The sequence below is a fragment of the Salmo salar genome, chromosome 02 (assembly GCF_965601325.2).
Source record: "Salmo salar chromosome 02, fSalSal1, whole genome shotgun sequence".
Classification (NCBI taxonomy): Eukaryota; Metazoa; Chordata; class Actinopteri; order Salmoniformes; family Salmonidae; genus Salmo; species Salmo salar.
The window spans coordinates 85,216,210-85,236,433 of record NC_138292.1 but is presented as its reverse complement, the minus strand read 5'-3'; the positions used below and the strand labels follow the sequence as shown (position 1 = coordinate 85,236,433).

The 20,224-nt window shown below is 42.4% G+C and overlaps 1 pseudogene; it reads right to left on the bottom strand.

The window, feature by feature from the left end:
* Positions 1 to 9,805: 9,805 nt before the first annotated feature.
* On the bottom strand, positions 9,806 to 18,057 carry LOC145864240 (uncharacterized; annotated as a pseudogene).
* Positions 18,058 to 20,224: the final 2,167 nt, after the last annotated feature.

The window sequence follows — 20,224 nt, the reverse complement described above, 5'->3', positions numbered from 1 at the left end:
AGGGGAGCCCTATGGGGGATGTTGAAAGGGACATCCTGTTGAAAGAGCGAAACATCTTGGGGAGAGAGGGATGTCTAGTTTTCTGGATGCAAGGACATCTCTGTCAAGGAAAGCCACCGTACAGAACAAGGAACAAGGAAAGTCACTGTACAGAACAAGGAACAATGAAAGCCACTGTACAGAACAAGGAACAAGGAAAGTCACTGTACAGAACAAGGAACAAGGAAAGCCACTGTACAGAACAAGGAACAATGAAAGCCACTGTACAGAACAAGGAACAAGGAAAGTCACTGTACAGAACAAGGAACAAGGAAAGCCACTGTACAGAACAAGGAACAAGGAAAGTCACTGTACAGAACAAGGAACAAGGAAAGTCACTGTACAGAACAAGGAACAAGGAAAGTCACTGTACAGAACAAGGAACAAGGAAAGTCACTGTACAGAACAAGGAAAGCCCCTGTACAGAACAAGGAACAAGGAAAGCCACTGTACAGAACAAGGAACAAGGAAAGCCACTGTACAGAACAAGGAACAAGGAAAGCCACTGTACAGAACAAGGAACAAGGAAAGCCACTGTACAGAACAAGGAACAAGGAAAGCCACTGTACAGAACAAGGAACAAGGAAAGTCACTGTACAGAACAAGGAACAAGGAAAGCCACTGTACAGAACAAGGAACAAGGAAAGTCACTGTACAGAACAAGGAACATTGTTCTGATTTGCATTTTGCATGTACATTTCATAATACTTGTTTTTTTTTCTAACATGCTTACAGTATATGTTGTTTTGGACTGTTTAAGACATTAAACTCAGCTGTTATTGTTGCAAACAATTATTACTGAAGTAGCAGTCAGGCTAGCTAGCATGCTAGCTTACCATCATAATGGGTTTTGTTAGCTAACCAATTTAGCTAGCTAATGTCGTCGACCAGATTAGCATCTGAAATTGAATTATTTTGAGTGTGATGCAGTTGATTGGTGACAATAGTTTGAACATACAGTTGAAGTCGGAAGTTTACATACACCTTAGCCAAATACATTTAAACTAAGTTTTTCACAATTCCAGACATTTAATCCTAGTAAAAATTCCCTGTCCCTGTCAGAATAATAGCAGAGAGAATGATATATTTCAGCTTTTATTTCTTTCATCACATTCCCAGTGGGTCAGAAGTTTACATACGCTCAATTAGTATTTGGTAGCATCGCCTTTAAATTGTTTAACTTGGGTCAAACATTTCGGGCAGCCTTCCACAAGCTTCCGACAATAAGTTGGGTGAATTTTGAACCATTCCTCCTGACAGAGCTGGTGTAACTGAATCAGGTTTGTAGGTCTCCTTGCTCGCACACGCTTTTTCAGTTCTGCCCAAATATGTTCTATAGGATTGAGGTCAGGGCTTTGTGATGGCCACTCCAGTACCTTGACTTGGTTGTCCTTAGGCCATTTTGCCACGACTTTGGATGTATGTTTGGGGTCATTGTCCATTTGGAAGACCCATTTGCGACCAAGCTTTAACTTCCTGACTGATGTGTTGAGATGTTGCTTCAATATATACACATAATCTTCCTACCTCATGATGCCATCTATTTGTGAAGTGCACCAGTCCCTCCTGCAGCAAAGCACCCCCACAACATGATGCTGCCACCCCTGTGCTACACGGTTGGGATGGTGTTCTTCAGCTTGCAAGCCTCCCCCTTTTTCCTCCAAACATCATGATGGTCATTATGGCCAAACTGTTCTATTTTTGTTTTATCAGACCAGAGGATATTTCTCCAAAAATTACAATCTTTGTCCCCATGTGCAGTTGCATACCGTTGTCTGGCTTTTTTATGGCGGTTTTGGAGCAGTGGCTTCTTCCTTGCTGAGTAGCCTTTCAGGTTATGTCGATATAGGACTCGTTTTACTGTGGATATAGATACTTTTGTACCTGTTTCCTCCAGCATCTTCACAAGGTCCTTTGCTGTTGTTCTGGGATTGATTTGCACAATTCGCACCAAAGTACGTTCATCTCTAGGAGACAAAACGCGTTTCCTTCCTGAGCGGTATGACGGCTGCATGGTCCCATGGTGTTTATACTTCCGTACTATTGTTTGTACAGATGAGCGTGGTACCTTCAGTCATTTGGAAATTGCTCCCAAGGATGATCCAGACTTGTGGAGGTCTACAATTTTTTTATGAGGTCTTGGCTGATTTCTTTTGATTTTCCCATGATGTCAAGCAAAGAGGCACTGAGTTTGAAGGTAAGCCTTGAAATACATCCACAGCTACACCTCCAATTGACTCAAATGATGTCAATTAGCCTAACAGAAGCTTTTAAAGCCATGACATCCTTTTCTGGAATTTTCCAAGCTGTTTAAAGGCACAGTCAACTTAGTGTATGTAAACTTCTGACCCACTGGAATTGTGATACAGTGAATTATAAGTGAAATAATCTGTCTGTAAACTATTGTTGGAAAAAATACTTGTGTCATGCACGAAGTAAATGTCCTAACCGACTTGCCAAAACTATAGTTTGTTAACAAGGAATTTGTGGAGTGGTTGAAAAATGAGTTTTAATGACTCCAACCTAAGTGTATGTAAACTTCCGACTTCAACTTTACACTGAATATACAAAACATTAAGAACACCTTCCTAATATTGAGTAGCACCCCCTTTTACAGCCTCAATTCATCTGGGCATGGACTCTACAAGGTGTCAAATGTATTCCACAGGGATGCTGGCACATGTTGACTCCAATGCTTCCTACAGTTGTGTCAAGTTGGCTGGATGTCCTTTGGATGGTTCTTGACACACTCAAACCGGTGAGCCTGGCACCTACTACCATATCCCATTCAAAGGCACTTACATTTTTTGTCTTGCCCATTCACCCTCTGAATGGCACACATACACACTGCCTCAACTGCCTCAAGGCTTAAAAATACTTCTTTAAACCTGTTAGGGCTAGGGGGCAGTATTGACACAGCTGGATAAAAAACATACCCGATTTAATCTGGTTACCACTCCTCCCAGTAACTAGAATATGCATATACTTATTACATATGGATAGAAAACACCCTAAATTTTCTAAAACTGTTTGAATGGTGTCTGTGAGTATAACAGAACTCAAATGGCAGGTCAAAACCTGAGAGATTCCTTTACAGGAAGTGGCCTGTCTGACCATTTCTTGAACTTCTTTTCCATCTCTATCTTTTACTAAGGATCTCTGCTCTAACGTGACACTTCCCACGTCTTCCATAGGCTCTCAGAGCCCGGGAAAAAACAGAATGTCGTCATTCCAGCCCCAGGCTGAAACACATTATCGCCTTTCTCAAGTGGCCGATCAAGGGACTCTGGGCTTATGCGCGTGACCCGACCGCCCCCGCCTTTGTGATTTTTTCCTCTGTTTGCCGAAAAGGAGATTCCCTGTCGGAATATTATCGCTTTTCTACGAGAAAAATTGCGTAAAAATTGATTTTAAACAGCGGTTGACATGCTTCGAAGTACGGTAATGGAATATTTAGAATTTTATTGTCACGAATTGCGCCATGCGCGCGACACTTCTTTACCATTTCGGATAGTGTCTGGAACGCACGAACAAAACGCCGCTATTCGGATATAACGATGGATTATTTTGGACCAAACCAACATTTGTTATTGAAGTAGCAGTCCTGGGAGTGCATTCTGACGAAGACAACAAAAGGTAATCAAACTTTTATAATAGTAAATATGATTATGGTGAGTGCTAAACTTGCCGGGTGTCTAAATAGCGAGCCCGTGATGCCTGGGCTATGTACTTAGAATATTGCAAAATGTGCTTTCACCAAAAAGCTATTTTAAAATCGGACATAATCGAGTGCATAGAGGAGGTCTGTATCTATAATTCTTAAAATAATTGTTATGCTTTTTGTGAACGTTTATCGTGAGTAATTTAGTAAAATGTTAGCGAATTCCCCGGAAGTATGCTAGTTCTGAACGTCACATGCTAATGTAAAAAGCTGGTTTTTGATATAAATATGAACTTGATTGAACAAAACATGCATGTATTGTATAACATAATGTCCTAGGGTTGTCATCTGATGAAGATCATCAAAGGTGAGTGCTGCATTTAGCTGTCTTCTGGGTTTTGGTGACATTATATGCCGGCTTGAAAAATGGGTGTCTGATTATTTCTGGCTTGGTACTCTGCTGACATAATCTAATGTTTTGCTTTCGTTGTAAAGCCTTTTTGAAATCGGACAGTGTGGTTAGATTAACGAGAGTCTTGTCTTTAAATAGCTGTAAAATAGTCATATGTTTGAGAAATTGAAGTAATAGGATTTTTAAGGTTTTGAAAATCGCGCCACAGGCTTAAAGTGGCTGTTGAGTAGGTGGGACGCAAGCGTCCCACCTAGCCCATAGAGGTTTTAACCTGTCTCCTCCCCTTCATATACACTGTGTGAAGTGGATTTAACAAGTGACATCAATAGCTTTCAACTGGATTCACCAGTCAGTCTATGTCATGGAAAGAGCAGGTGTTCCTAATGTTTTGTACATTCAGCATTGTAACATGATTATAACCAAAAATAAATGCGGAATAGCATGTACATTACCGTTCAAAAGTTTGGGGTCACTTAGAAATGTCCTTGTATTCCATGAAAACATGCATGAAATGTGTTGCAAAATGAATAGGCAATATAGTCAAGACGTTGACAAGGTTATAAATAAAGATTTTTAATTGAAATAATAATTGTGTCCTTCAAACTTTGCGTTCGTCAAAGAATCCTCCATTTGCAGCAATTACAGCCTTGCAGACCTTTGGCATTCTAGTTGTCAATTGCTGAGGTAATCTGAAGAGATTTCACTCCATGCTTCCTGAAGCACCTCCCACAAGTGTGATTGGCTTGATGGGCACTTCTTACATACCATACGGTCAAGCTGCTCCCACAACATATCAATAGGGTTGAGATCCGGTGACTGTGCTGGCCACTCCATTATAGACAGAAAACCAGCTGACTGCTTCTTCCCTAAATAGATATTATGTAGTTTGGAGCTGTGCTTTGGGTCATTGTCCTGGTGTAGGAGGAAATTGGGTCCAATTAAGTGTTGCAAAATGGAGTGATAGCCTGTCCCTGTCAGAATAATAGTAGATAGCCTTCCTTCTTCAAAATCCCTTTTACCCTGTACAAATCTCCCACCACCAAAGCACCCACAGACAATCACATTGCCTCCACCATGCTTGACAGATGGCGTCAAGCACTCCAGCATCTTTTCACTTTTTCTGCGTCTCACGAATGTTCGTCTTTGTGATCCGAACTTAGATTTGTCTGCCCATAACACTTTTTTCCAATCTTCCTCTGTCCAGTGTCTGTGTTCTTTTGCCAATCTTAATCTTATTTTTTTATTGGCCAGTCTGAGATATGGCTTTTTCTTTGCAACTCTGCATAGCAGTCGCCTCTTCACTGTTGACGTTGAGACTAGTGTTTTGCGGGTACTATTTAATGAAGCTGCCAGTTGAGGACTTGTGAAGCATCTGCTCAGTTGTGTACCGGGGCCTCCCACTCCTCTTTCTATTCTGGCTAGAGCCAGTTTGCGCTGCTCTGTGAAGGGAGTAGTATACCGCGTTGTACGAGATCTTCAGTTTCTTGGGAATTTCTCGCATGGAATAGCCTTCATTTCGCAGAACAAGAATATACTGACGAGTTTCAGAAGAAAGCTATTTGTTTCTGGACATTTTGAGCCTGTAATCGAACCCACAAATGCTGATGCTCCAGATACTCAACTAGTCTAAAGAAGGCCAGTTTTATTGCTTCAGGTTAATCAGAACAACAGTTTTCAGCTGTGCTAACATAATTGCAAAAGGGTTTTCTAATGATCAATTAGCCTTTTAAAATTATACATTTGGATTAGCTGATACAACGTGCCTTTGGAACACAGGAGTGATGGTTGCTGATAATGGGCCTCTGTACGCATATGTAGATATTCCATTCAAAATCAGCTGTTTCCAACTACAATAGTCATTTACAACATTAACAATGTCTACACTGTATTTCTGATCAATTTGATGTTATATTAATGGACAAATGTTTTTGATTTTCTTTCAAAAACAAGGAAATTGTGACCCCAAACTTTTGAACAGTAATGTATATAGAAATATGTGTTTGTGTCTAGAATGGAGGTTTAATGAGGCCAGCTGCATATTAGCCAATACATATGGCATAGCCTACAGATACAGCATAGCCTACACATACAGCATAGCCTACAAATATAGCATAGACTACACATATAGCATAGCCTACACATATAGCATAGACTACACATATAGCATAGCCTACACATATAGCATAGCTTACACATATTGCATAGCCTACACATATAGCATAGCCTACACATATAGCATATCCTACACATATAGCATATCCTACACATATAGCATATCCTACACATACGGCATAGCCTACACATATAGCACACCTTGCAGTACAATCTTCTCTAAAAACAGTTGTACAATGTGCTGTGCAATAAAATACCCAGAGTTTGATTTCTAAACCAGATGAGTTCTCAAATAGCAGCTGCCCAATACCATGGTGGGCATGCATAATGTTGGATGCATTGGAATATAAGGTATGGAAACTGATAAAGAGCCTGTAGGATTATAGAAAAAGCCGTTTGGGAAATGAATGTTTGAGTTTCAAATACTAAATGTTCACATGAATGTGAGTACATGTAAATGGTTTACATGATTCACTTTCCTACTAATCTTCTAAAATCTTACCAATCCATTCATTATTCTACTAACTATGACTGAGAGAAATGGACGATTCATACAGATACATTGGAACAAAGGACACCATCACAAATAGTGGGGCTCCCGAGTGTTCTAAGGCACTGCATCTCAGTGCAAGAGGCGTCACTACAGTCCCTGGTTCCATTCCAGGCTGTATCACATCCGGCCGTGATTGAGAGTCCCATAGGGCGGCGCACAATTTGGCCCAGTGTTGTCCGGGTTTGGCCGGGGTAGGCTGTCATTGTAAATAAGAATTTGCTCTTAACTGACTTGCCTAGTTAAATAAAGGTTTAAAAAATAAATAAATAGTGTTTCACCATTTATTGAGTACGGAGACAATTATCAAAGGTGTCTCAGGATTTCTCTGAATGTCCTTGAGTTGCCCAGCCAGAGCCCGGACTTGAACCCAATCGAACATCTCTGGAGACCTGAAAATAGCTGTACAACGACGCTCCCCATCCAACCTGACAGAGCTTGAGAGGCTCTGCAGAGAAAAATGGGAGAAACTTCCCAAATACAGGTGTGCAAAGCTTGTAGCATCATACCAAAGAAGACTCAAGGCTGTAATCGCTGCCAAAGGTGCTTCAACAAAGTACTGAGTAAATGGTCTGAATACTTGAATACTTAAATGGTCCGAATAATGTAATTGTGATTTTTACTTTTATTTTTTAATTTTTTTAATTTGCAAAATATCTCAAATCTGTTTTTGCTTTGTCATTATGGGGTATTGAGAATTTTAGAATAAGGCTGTAACGTTACAAAATGTGGAAAAAGTCAAGGGGTCTAAATACTTTCTGAAGGCACTGTATAAGCATATATGCACGGTCTCTAACATCTCTCATAGCATATATGCTCGGTCTCTAACTGTGCATCTCTGCTCAATCATTTAATGCTAATACATCAATTGCAAGATATTAGCTCCTTGTTCCTCAACTTAATAATAATTGCATAATGGTAAACCTAGACACTTGCATCTTAAAATATTCTGAGTGTTGATGCAAGGCTCACAACCTTGGCTATATCCACTGGATTCTATTATGGGCCCTATAGCATTCACATGGTAATGGAGTCAGATTGATTAATGTAGTTTATTATTATTATTCAACATCATTATTACACATCTACAGTGCCCTCCACTAATATTGGCACTCTTGGTAAATATGAGCAAAATCGGGCTGTGAAAACAATGTATTTGCTGTTTATCCTCTTTGTGTTTCACAGAAAAATATTCACACAAATTGAGCCTTTAATTGAAGTAAAATGGTTGAAAAAGAAATTCTCCGAAACATGTGTGCCACAATTATTGGCACCCCTAGAAATTCTTATTAGTAAAATCTAACAGATGTATATTAAAATTCATATTTTACGTTTTTTTAAATTCACCTGAGTGATTAGGAACACTTACGTGGTAAGCCATGACTTCCTGTTTCACTGGGGTATAAATATAAGCTGACACAGGCCAAGTTCCCATAGCGTAACGGTTGAAAATGCCCATTTCCACAATCAGGGCAATAATTAAGAAGTTTAAAGCAACTGAAGATGTTAACAATCGGCTTGAAAGAAGACGTGTCTATATTGACCCCACACACAGTGAGGAGGATGGTTAGAGTGGCCAAAACAATCTCTAAGGATCACAGCTGGACAATTGCAGACGTTAGTTGGGTCTTGGCGTCAGAAAGTCTCCAAAACTACGATCAGACGCCACCTACGTAACCACAAGTTGTTTGGGATGGTAGACATGAAAAAATCCTTTGCTGTCATCAAACAACAAACTCAAGCGCCTACAGTTTGCCAAACGTTACTGGAACTTTCAATGGGACCGGGTTCTATGTTCAGATGAGACCAAAATATAGCTTTTTGGAGACAAACACCAGAGGTGGGTTTGGCGTAGACAGAAAGATATCCATGCAGAAAAGTACCTCATCCCCACTGTGAACTATGGTGGTGGATCTTTGATGTTGTGGGGCTGTTTTTCTTCCAAAGGCCCTGGACAACTTGTTAGGAAACATATTATCATGGACTCCATCAAGTACCAGCAGATATTAAACCAAAACCTGACTGCCTCTGCTAGGAAGCTTAAACTGGGCCGTGGTTGGATCTTCCAGCAGGACAATGATCCAAAGAACACCTCAAAATCAACCCAAAAATGGTTCACTGACCACAGAATCAAGGTTTTGCCATGGCCATCCCAGTCCCCTGACCTAAACCCCATAGAAAACCTGTGGGATGAGCTGAAGAGGAGAGTTAACAAGTGTGGACCTCAGCATCAGAGATTCTGTATGGAGGAATGGTCTCAGATCCCTTGCCATGTGTTCTCCAACCTCATTACGCATTATAGGAGAAGACTCAGTCAGAGATGTTATCTTGGCAAAGGGAAGTTGCACAAAGTATTGAAGGAAGGGGCGCCAATAATTGTGCCACACATATATTTGATAAGAATGTTTTTCTTCTTTTAATTATGTGACTTTAATTAAAGGTTAGATTTTTGTGAATATTTTGAATGAAAGACCAAGAGGATAAACGTTTTGCTCATATTTACCAAGAGTGCCAATATTAGTGGAGGGCACTGAGTGTAATGTAGACCCCTCATCCAGTCGATGGGACTCATCCAGTCGATGGGGATTTCCACCAACCTACATAATGGATGGATAATTTCCACCAAACTACATAATGGTTGGATCATGTCCACCAACCTACATAATGGATGGATCATTTCCACCAACCTACATAATGGTTGGATCATGTCCACCAACCTACATAATGGTTGGATCATTTCCACCAAACCTACATAATGGTTGGATCATTTCCAAACTAAATGGTGACTCAGCCAGTTGATGAGTATTTCTATATTACACTACAATTTCAAAATGTTCAACAAAAATGTACTGGATTGGTTGAAAAGTGATAAGGAACTTACATACTATGCACTATTTAGACATAGTGGAAGATACACTGAATATATACTGAGATGGACCAAGATTTGTGTTGCTTTAGCACATATTTCATCATTGGTTTTGATAGAGTCTGTTGATTGGTCGGTGGTTGGGTTCATTTGTTTTACAATATGTTCAAATCAAATCAAGCTTTATTTATACAGCACATTTCAGACATGGATGCAACGCAATGCGCTTCACAGGGAAAAAAGTAATAAAAACGAATAAAAATAAAAACTACACTAAATATTTGCACCACAACAAACATAAGAGGATAAAAACTCAAGAATAGCAATAAAAACTGATATACTAATGAGCATTCTAAGGAAATGTCATTGATTAAAATAGTAAGAATAGGACGTAATATCCAACCAAAAATATAAGCTTGTTTTATTCCATTCTTTGTAAACAATATAATTGTACCAAAAAATGGTCAGTTGGTTGCATAAATAATAATTATGATTAATGTTACATGAAATGTAAATATGACGAAATATCAAAACAAAATGTACACCCCTTTGTTAATATCTATTGGCAGTAATTCACTTAATGGTGAGGCATGGAATAATAAAAAATGTAATCGTTGAAAAAATACGTCTTTAAATAAATGTTTTAAAAAAAACGTAGATTGGATGTCAGGGCAGTCTTCTTTTCAACTACATTTTGCTATGTGGGAGGAGCCCAATGTCAAAACACAGTTTTAACGTGTCCAAATCAATAACCAACATGAAGAGGCAGTTTGTGATATATTGACAACCTAAACATAAAATGTACTATCTACACAAACACAATAGTAATCATATTACTTGTATTTTTTTAAACAACCACCTTATAAAACTGCACAACCACCAAAAACACTGCTGTAACAATAAATCCCTGATAGGGGGGAAATCAGGTTGTATGTGCTGTTGAAACTAACACAACTAAAAAAAACACATGGAAACGGGAGATATATTTTACCTCACTGGTTAGAGGACAACCTGCAGAAAACAGTCAGCTACATTTTGGAGTGATGCATTTAAATGTAGGGGTCCCCAAAACTAAGAGAAACGCAACACGTTTTTCTCATCACTCATATCGATATCACGTTGAAATCAATTGCGCGAGAGGAGGGAGATGAGGTTGCACGTCCCGTTAAAACTAACAGCTCAAAGGATCTCGTTTATCAACTCGACGTTCATGATTCTCATTAGAAAACAGTCTAGGACTTGGTATATAAGTGCCATAGTTTTTTAAATATGATCATCATTGTTTTAAAACCATTACTTAATGGACAACATGGAATATGGGAATAATGTGTACATCAATGGTTAGAGGACAATTTGTAGAAAATAGCTAGCTACATTTTGAAGTGTTGCATTTTGATTCAAGTGGGTCGCCAACGTGGTAAGTGTAACACAACTCTTGTTGTGTCACATCAATAGGACTCTTTCAATTCAGAGCCTGGATTTTCCCCCTGAGGCTAATATCCATATCATGCTGGAATCAATAGAACAGGGGGCAAACGTGTGGCTCAGTTGGTAGAGCATGGTGTTTGCAACGCCAGGGTTGTGATTCCCACGGGGGACCAGTACGGGGAAAAAATGTATGAAATGTATGCATTCACTACTGTAAGTCGCTCTGGATAAGAGCGTCTGCTAAATGACTAAAATGTAAAAAAAAAAAAAGTAAACGTTTAGGGTTCTACATTGTGACATCATTAAAATACTCCTACTACAATGTTAAAACATTCTACACTGTGACATTATCGTATTGATGTCATGAAACAACTCCTTCATATATGTATTTTCTCTGATGTTTAATGAGAGATCTTTTACCAGCGTATCTCTTCCCACATCGATCACAGCTATGAGGTGTCTCTCCTATGTGTGTTCTCTGGTGTGATATCAGGATGTTTGGCTGAGTAAAACTCTTCCCACATCGATTACAGCTACAAGGGTTCTCTCGTGTGTCCGCTGGTGTATAGTCAGTCTGCTAGATGTAACACATCGCTTCCCACATTGATCACAGCTATAAAAGATTTCTCTCCTGTGTGTGTTCTCTGATGTACCTTCAGCAAGCTTGAGTGATTAAAACTCTTCCTACATTGATTACAGCTATAAAGTTTCTCCCCAGTGTGAATTGTCTGGTGTAATTGTAATGTATATAATTTTGAAAAGGTCTTCCCACAGTCAGAGCAACTAAAAGATTTCTCCCCTGTGTGTGTTGTTTGGTGTGTTTTCAGGCCGCTTCGAACATTAAAACCTTTCCCACATTGATCACAGCTATAAGGTTTCTCTCCTGTGTGTGTTCTCTGGTGTATAGTCAGACGGCTAGATGTAACAAATAAATCTCTTCTCACATTGATCACAGCTATAAGGTTTCTCTCCAGTGTGTGTTCTCTGATGTACCTTCAGACAGCTTGAGTGAGTAAATCTCTTCCCACATTGATCACAGCTATAAGGCTTCTCTCCTGTATGGATTCTCTCATGTCTTTTTAGGTCTGCTGAAGAGGTGAATCTCTTCCCACAATCAGAGCAATGAGCTGTATCGCCTGTGTGAATTCTCTGGTGTACTTTTAGTGAATCTAATCTTGAGTAACTCTTCCCACAGTCAGAGCAGTAATGAGATTTCTTCCCTGTGGGTTTCCGCTGGTGTTTCTTGTGGTGTTCTGATGTAGAAAGACTCTTCTCTGCCTCGTCAGCTTCATGATGTTGTTGAGGCTCCCCAGAGGATCCACGATAGTCCCGTCTCTCTCCTGTGTGAACAACAAAGTCAGACAGATGGTTAAAGGCCCATAACAGCAGAAACCCACTGTTTATTTTAGCTGAAAGGTGATCCCCATGATGTTGTACAACAATTTACATCTGTAATGAATATTTAAATGCTTTTATAAACTTATTTGACAATTGTCTTAATATGACAGTAAGTGATCAACAACAGTCATATTTTGTCTTATTTTTTTCACTTGAGTAGTAACATTGATGACTCTAGGCTAGAATATAGTCCCCTTTCTGTGCTGAAATTGCCGCACGAGGGCGAAGCACATGCAATATGTTGCAGAAACTCCTCCCTGCTAATACAGAAACCACTAGTTATGGATGTAGTATATCTGCATGGAGCAAAAATGGTGAGCGAAGATTTTAGTTTTTCACAATGTATTCTACATATTACCACACATTATCTGAGCAAGACCAGGAGTGCTACTCAAGGAAACTCACATTAAGCTCTGTGTTGCTATTCACTAATTCACCACCGTGGGGGAAAACTCAGGGGAGTTCTCATAGGCTGACAGCAAAAATAGCCTCCATTTCCAGGTTGCTAATGAGTGCATTTCACACTACTTTTGGATTATAATTGCAAGGCTCGCTTGAATCTCCTGCTTAATATAATGTTTGTGCCATCTTCAATAAGTAAAATGCTCTTTGGCTACCTTTGCTACCAGCACGCCAATGAGCATTACCATTCAGGCTAACAATTGCTGCATCCAAAATAGGTATTTTGCAACGATCAAAAACAAATATTTTAGCGACTCAAGAAATAATCAAAACAACAATTGTAAGCCTATGAGAACCCCAAAAAGAAGTAATAACCTGGAAAATCTAGACTGTTGAATGGTCCCAGATGGTGAACAGTTTATTTAGTAATAACCTGGTAAATCTAGACTGTTGAATGGTCCCAGATGGTGAACAGTTTATTTAGTAATAACCTGGTAAATCTGTCGTGTTTATTGTTTTTTGTCCTGTGGATGCTTTACTCGTGTTTATAAAAAATATGAGTATCCACATTCCCGCTGCGCCTTGGTCCATTCCTGACGACAGTCCTTACAGAACTACCCACCACATAAGGACCAAGCAGCGGAGGAGGAAGGAGCATCGGGTTGATGAATGGACTTGGCAGAGTGAACGACGATTCTGGGAGGACAAACGAAGGGAGCTAAGGGAACCCGAAAGGCAGCCCCAATAAAAAATTTTGGGGGGGCACAAGGGCTGTTTGGCGGGGCGAGATTGGAGCCCCAGGCCAGCTCCCCGTACCCTTGTGGGGCAGAGACAGACTGGACAGGTCCCGTGCTTTGTGGTAGGGGCTGTGGTGAGGCCTGGGATTTTCAGGCCGGCACGCACAGTACCAGCGCCCCGCATATGCCAGGGAGGAGTGAGCATCAAGCCTGAAGGGGTGATGCCAACCCTGCGCTCAAGACCGCCAGTGCGCCTCTACGGTCCGGTGTTTCCCGCTATACACACTAGCATTGTGGTGCGTGTCTCCAGGCTGGCATGTCCAGTACCAGCCCCACGCATCAGGCGTCTAGTGCGTCAGCCCAGCCTTGCCAGTCAGGAGCTGCCAGAGCCGACCGCCAGTCAGGAGTCGCCAGAGCCGCCCGCCAGTCAGGAGTCGCCAGAGCCGCCCGCCAGTCAGGAGCCGCCAGAGCCGCCCGCCTGTCAGGAGCCGCCAGAGCCGCCCGCCTGTCAGGAGCCGCCAGAGCCGCCCGCCTGTCAGGAGCCGCCAGAGCCGCCGCCTGTCAGGAGCCGCCAGAGCCGCCCGCCTGTCAGGAGCCGCCAGAGCCGCCCGCTAGTCAGGAGATGCCAGAGCGGCCCGTCTTCCCGGATCAGCCAGAGTGGCCCGCTAGTCAGGAGATGCCAGAGTGGCCCGACTGCCCGGAGCTGCCAGAGTGGCCCGACTGCCCGGAGCTGCCAGAGTGGCCCGACTGCCCGAAGCTGCCAGAGTGGCCCGACTGCCCGGAGCTGCCAGAGTGGCCCGACTGCCCGGATCAGCCAGTGGCCCGCCTGCCCGGATCAGCCAATGGCCCGCCTGCCCGGATCAGCCAGAGTGGCCCGCCTGCCCGGATCAGCCAGAGTGGCCCGCCTGCCCGGATCAGCCAGAGTGGCCCGCCTGCCCGGATCAGCCAGAGTGGCCCGCCTGCCCGGATCAGCCAGAGTGGCCCGCCTGCCCGGATCTGCCAGGGTGCCCCGCCTGTCCTCCGGTCCAGCCCGCCTGTCCTCCGGGCCAGCCTGAGTGGCCCGCCTGTCCTCCGGCCCAGCCCGAGTGGCCCGCCTGTCCTCCGGCCCAGCCCGAGTGGCCCGCCTGTCCTCCGGCCCAGCCCGAGTGACCCGCCTGTCCTCCGGCCCAGCCAGAGTGGCCCGCCTGTCCTCCGGCCCAGCCAGAGTGGTCCGTCTGCCCGGGTCAGCCCGAGTGGCCCGTCTGCCCGGTGCAGCCATCGGTGCCACCGAAGTGGGCAACGCGGAAGGTGGAGCGAGGTCCACGTCACTCACCTGAGCCACCTCCAGGATAGGTGGGTTGGGGAGGGAGGGTGTAGCACAGTGCCGTCGTTGACGACAGCCACCCTCCCTTCCCTCCCTTATTGTTTACGGGGTATTGTTTATTGGTTTTGTTGGGGTATTGGGGATTTTTTGTGTTTTCTTTTTTAAGGTGCATTCCGGGGTCTGCACCTTTGGGGGGGGGGGGGGGGGTACTGTCACGTCCTGACCAGCAGAGGGAGCAATTGTATTAGTTTTGGTCAGGACGTGGCAGAGGTTTTTGTGTTATGGGTAGATTGGTTGTTGGACTCTCAATTGGAGGCAGGTGGTTCTAGTTGCCTCTGATTGGGAGTCCTATAAACAGGTGTGTGTTTTTCTTTGGGGTTGTGGGTAGTTGTTTTTGCATTGCGTTTTGTGTGCCTGCAAAACTGTTCCTGTCGTGTTTATTGTTTTTTGTCCTGTGGATGCTTTACTCGTGTTTATTAAAAATATGAGTATCCACATTCCGCTGCGCCTTGGTCCATTCCTGATGACAGTCCTTACAGGTGAACAGTTTATTTAGTAATAACCTGGTAAATCTAGGCTGTTGAATGGTCCCAGATGGTGAACAGTTTATTTAGTAATAACCTGGTAAATCTAGACTGTTGAATGGTCCCAGATGGTGAACAGTTTATTTAGTAATAACCTGGTAAATCTAGACTGTTGAATGGTCCCAGATGGTGAACAGTTTATTTAGTAATAATCTGGTAAATCTAGGCTGTTGAATGGTCCCAGATAGTGAACAGTTTATTTAGTAATAACCTGGTAAATCTAGACTGTTGAATGGTCCCAGATGGTGAACAGTTTATTTAGTAATAACCTGGTAAATCTAGACTGTTGAATGGTCCCAGATGGTGAACAGTTTATTTAGTAATAACCTGGTAAATCTAGACTGTTGAATGGTCCCAGATGGTGAACAGTTTATTTAGTAATAACCTGGTAAATCTAGACTGTTGAATGGTCCCAGATGGTGAACAGCTTATTTAGTAATAACCTGGTAAATCTAGACTGTTGAATGGTCCCAGATGGTGAACAGCTTATTTAGTAATAACCTGGTAAATCTAGACTGTTGAATGGTCCCAGATGGTGAACAGTTTATTTAGTAATAACCTGGTAAATCTAGACTGTTGAATGGTCCCAGATGGTGAACAGTTTATTTAGTAATAACCTGGTAAATCTAGACTGTTGAATGGTCCCAGATGGTGAACAGTTTATTTAGTAATAACCTGGTAAATCTAGGCTGTTGAATGGTCCCAGATGGTGAACAGTTTATTTAGTAATAACCTGGTAAATCGAGACTGTTGAATGGTCCCAGATGGTGAACAGTTTATTTAGTAATAACCTGGTAAATCTAGACTGTTGAATGGTCCCAGATGGTGAACAGTTTATTCAGTAATAACCTGGTAAATCTAGACTGTTGAATGGTCCCAGATGGTGAACATCAGTTTTTTCCCCCCACGGTGGTCATTCTACTTGTTTATGACGTGACTCTGAGTCATCAGGTTAACATGGGCTGCATGGGATGTTTTGGTTTCACTCTGGGTTCAGTAGACAAACAGAGAGAGGACAAAGTCTGTCCTATTTCAGTGGCTGATAATACAGGGGGCGATCCAGGATTGGTCCATTTAAGTTTTAAACTAATACTATACTGTATATGAGTCTTTCTATTAATAAAGAGGACAATGTGGGACATTGGGATCACATTTCTAAATGACTGGAAACAAAAACACATTTCATGCAGTTCCACATGTGAACTTACAGGAATAAATGACTATATACACTGAGTGTACAAAACATTATGAACACCTGCTCTTTCCACGACAGACTGACCAGGTGAATCCAGGTGAAAAACATCATCCTTATTGATGTCACTTGTTAAATCCAGTCCAAATCAGTGTAGATGAGGGGGGAGGAGACAGGTTAACCCCTTAGAGTTGATGTGTTCACACCCACTGAAACGTAATTCGTATATAATACTAAAATCACCATAAGAACCTGTCTGTTTAAGCTACAGATATCTGTATCTGTATATAGGCTGCATCTCAATCCACTGCATCTGCCGATATCAGCCTTCCTCATCAGCGCCGAAAGGTGGCAGAGCTACAGTGATGTTGTAAAAATCAGTCTTCTCACGGGAAAAAAAACAACGTTTGTAGCGTCCAAAAAGTTTGGGCTCCAACACTAATATGATCACCTACATTGTTTTGCTTTAGGAGGCCCAGAAACCTGACAAGACTGGTCTGAAGGTAGTTCGGTACCAGTCTAATAAATGAATGGAAGTCTACAGCGTATAGAAGTTGTTTGGTGCCTAAAAAAGGGGTTTAATATGTGTTAAATAAAATAGTTTCGTTTTTAGGTTATTCATTGTTAAGCCTACAACATGTTTAATCTTTCAGTCTGGTAGATACCATTAGTGTTATGATACAGCACACTGGCTGGCTCGTGTGTGGGTCTGTGTGTGGATCTGGGAAGAGGGGTGTGTCTGTGGTAATCCACTGACGTTAGGCGTGCAGCACGTTGGCAGTGCTTTCTGGGACTTGTAGTGCAGCGCATCACGAGCGGTATGGAAGCAGGCCAAACTGAATTGACAACCCAAATAACGGCGCGGGTCATATAGAAATGTGTCACGGACCGGTGGTCCTTGTGTTTGACACGTGCTCTAGATAGTCTGTTTCCCCAGTCATCTGTAATAATAATTCTCAGACAGTGATGATGTCATCTGTAATAATAATTCTCAGACAGTGATGATGTCATCTGTAATAATAATTCCCAGACAGTGATGATGTCATCTGTAATAATAATTCACAGACAGTGATGATGTCATCTCACGGGGACATACAGTTTGTTGCCATCTTGCTGCAAGTCTCTTTCAGGACATGAACCTCTCCCTGGGAGACCTGTAAACTGTTCTTAAGGTCTTGCACCTCTCTGGTCAGATCGTCCTTTCTTTTGTTAGTTGAGTCCACCAGTATTTGGACAAGGCTGTTGAAGCTATTTTCCTGTTGCTGTAACGATTGCTTGTGGACATATTTGTGTTGATGTAAAAGATCACATACCTGTCATAGTTAAACACTGTTCTCTCCATTACTCCAACCTTCTTTAACTTTGGGCGGCATGATGGTAGCAACGTAGGCTAACGCTGGTACTCCACGAAATTCCAACCAGCACAGCTCATAAAGCCAATCACAACAAAACAGCAGGAATTGAAATATCCACAAGCACATGATTAACTGAGAGCAAACGCGTCATTGGATTCAAATTTAACAGGCTAGTAAACCAAAATGTTTTAAAGGAAAAACTTTCTGGAAAAGTTTTAAAAGTTTCCAAACATTAACGCCCGTCCAACAGACTGTCGACCAATCGAGTTCACGTTGTCATGCTGCGTCACGTGCTTGCTAAGCTAATAGTTACGAAACCCCTTCTAAAAACCAGTCAAGAAACCTGCCTATTTTCCTCGAAAGTACATAATGTCACGATTTCAAAGCTATACTATATTACAGAGAAGGTAATTATCTCACATCCATTAAAATATATTGTGCTTCTTGTTCACGTAGTCTAATTCGTGAAAATTGTATTTAGAATGGTGCTGCATTGGAAAGCGGACGTTTTATTGGCTCCTGACCAATTGTGGTATTTTGTGAGGTTTTTTATGATGATCATAACTTGTTTTAAACATAATGTTTCCACCATTGTTTCCTATGACCGAAAAGAGCTTCTGGATATCAGAACACTTTTCACTGACCTTGACTTGGACGAGGACTTTTACTTCAATAAGTCAGAGGAGAAAGACATATTGATTGTCCGGGATCAGGCCCAAATCCCCGACACTTGAAGAAGGTTCTATAGAGGCCGGCGCAGGGGGCACCCTGATGAGACTAGAGTGAATAAATCTCCTCTACCCTCAGTTCTATTGGCGAATGTGCAATCACTGGAGAATAAACTGGACGAGGTCTGTTTGAGACTCTCCTATCAACGGAACATTAAGAACTGTAATATACTAATATAATATAGCTGCTTCTCAGAGTCATGGCTGAAAAAGGACAATATACATCTAGCTGGTTTTTCTATGCATCGACAGGATTGAACGGCAGAGTCTGGTAAGATCAGGGGGGACTAGAGGGAAAAACTAGATCAGAACAGCAGAATCTGGTAAGATCAGGGGGGACTAGAGGGAAAAACTAGATCAGAACAGCAGAGTCTGGTAAGATCAGGGGGACTAGAGGGAAAAACTAGATCAGAACAGCAGAGTCTGGTAAGATCAGGGGGACTAGAGGGAAAAACTAGATCAGAACAGCAGAGTCTGGTAAGATCAGGGGGGACTAGAGGGAAAAACTAGATCAGAACAGCAGAGTCTGGTAAGATCAGGGGGACTAGAGGGAAAAACTAGATCAGAACAGCAGAGTCTGGTAAGATCAGGGGGACTAGAGGGAAAAACTAGATCAGAACAGCAGAGTCTGGGAAGATCAGGGGGAACTAGAGGGAAAAACTAGATCAGAACAGCAGAGTCTGGTAAGATCAGGGGGGACTAGAGGGAAAACTAGATCAGAACAGCAGAGTCTGGTAAGATCAGGGGGGACTAGAGGGAAAACTAGATCAGAACAGCAGAGTCTGGTAAGATCAGGGGGGACTAGAGGGAAAAACTAGATCAGAACAGCAGAGTCTGGTAAGATCAGGGGGGACTAGAGGGAAAAACTAGATCAGAACAGCAGAGTCTGGTAAGATCAGGGGGGACTAGAGGGAAAAACTAGATCAGAACAGCAGAGTCTGGTAAGATCAGGGGGGACTAGAGGGAAAACTAGATCAGAACAGCAGAGTCTGGTAAGATCAGGGGGGACTAGAGGGAAAAACTAGATCAGAACAGCAGAGTCTGGTAAGATCAGGGGGGACTAGAGGGAAAAACTAGATCAGAACAGCAGAGTCTGGTAAGATCAGGGGGACTAGAGGGAAAATCTAGATCAGAACAGCAGAGTCTGGTAAGATCAGGGGGACTAGAGGGAAAAACTAGATCAGAACAGCAGAGTCTGGTAAGATCAGGGGGGACTAGAGGGAAAAACTAGATCAGAACAGCAGAGTCTGGTAAGATCAGGGGGGACTAGAGGGAAAACTAGATCAGAACAGCAGAGTCTGGTAAGATCAGGGGGGACTAGAGGGAAAAACTAGATCAGAACAGCAGAGTCTGGTAAGATCAGGGGGGACTAGAGGGAAAAACTAGATCAGAACAGCAGAGTCTGGTAAGATCAGGGGGGACTAGAGGGAAAAACTAGATCAGAACAGCAGAGTCTG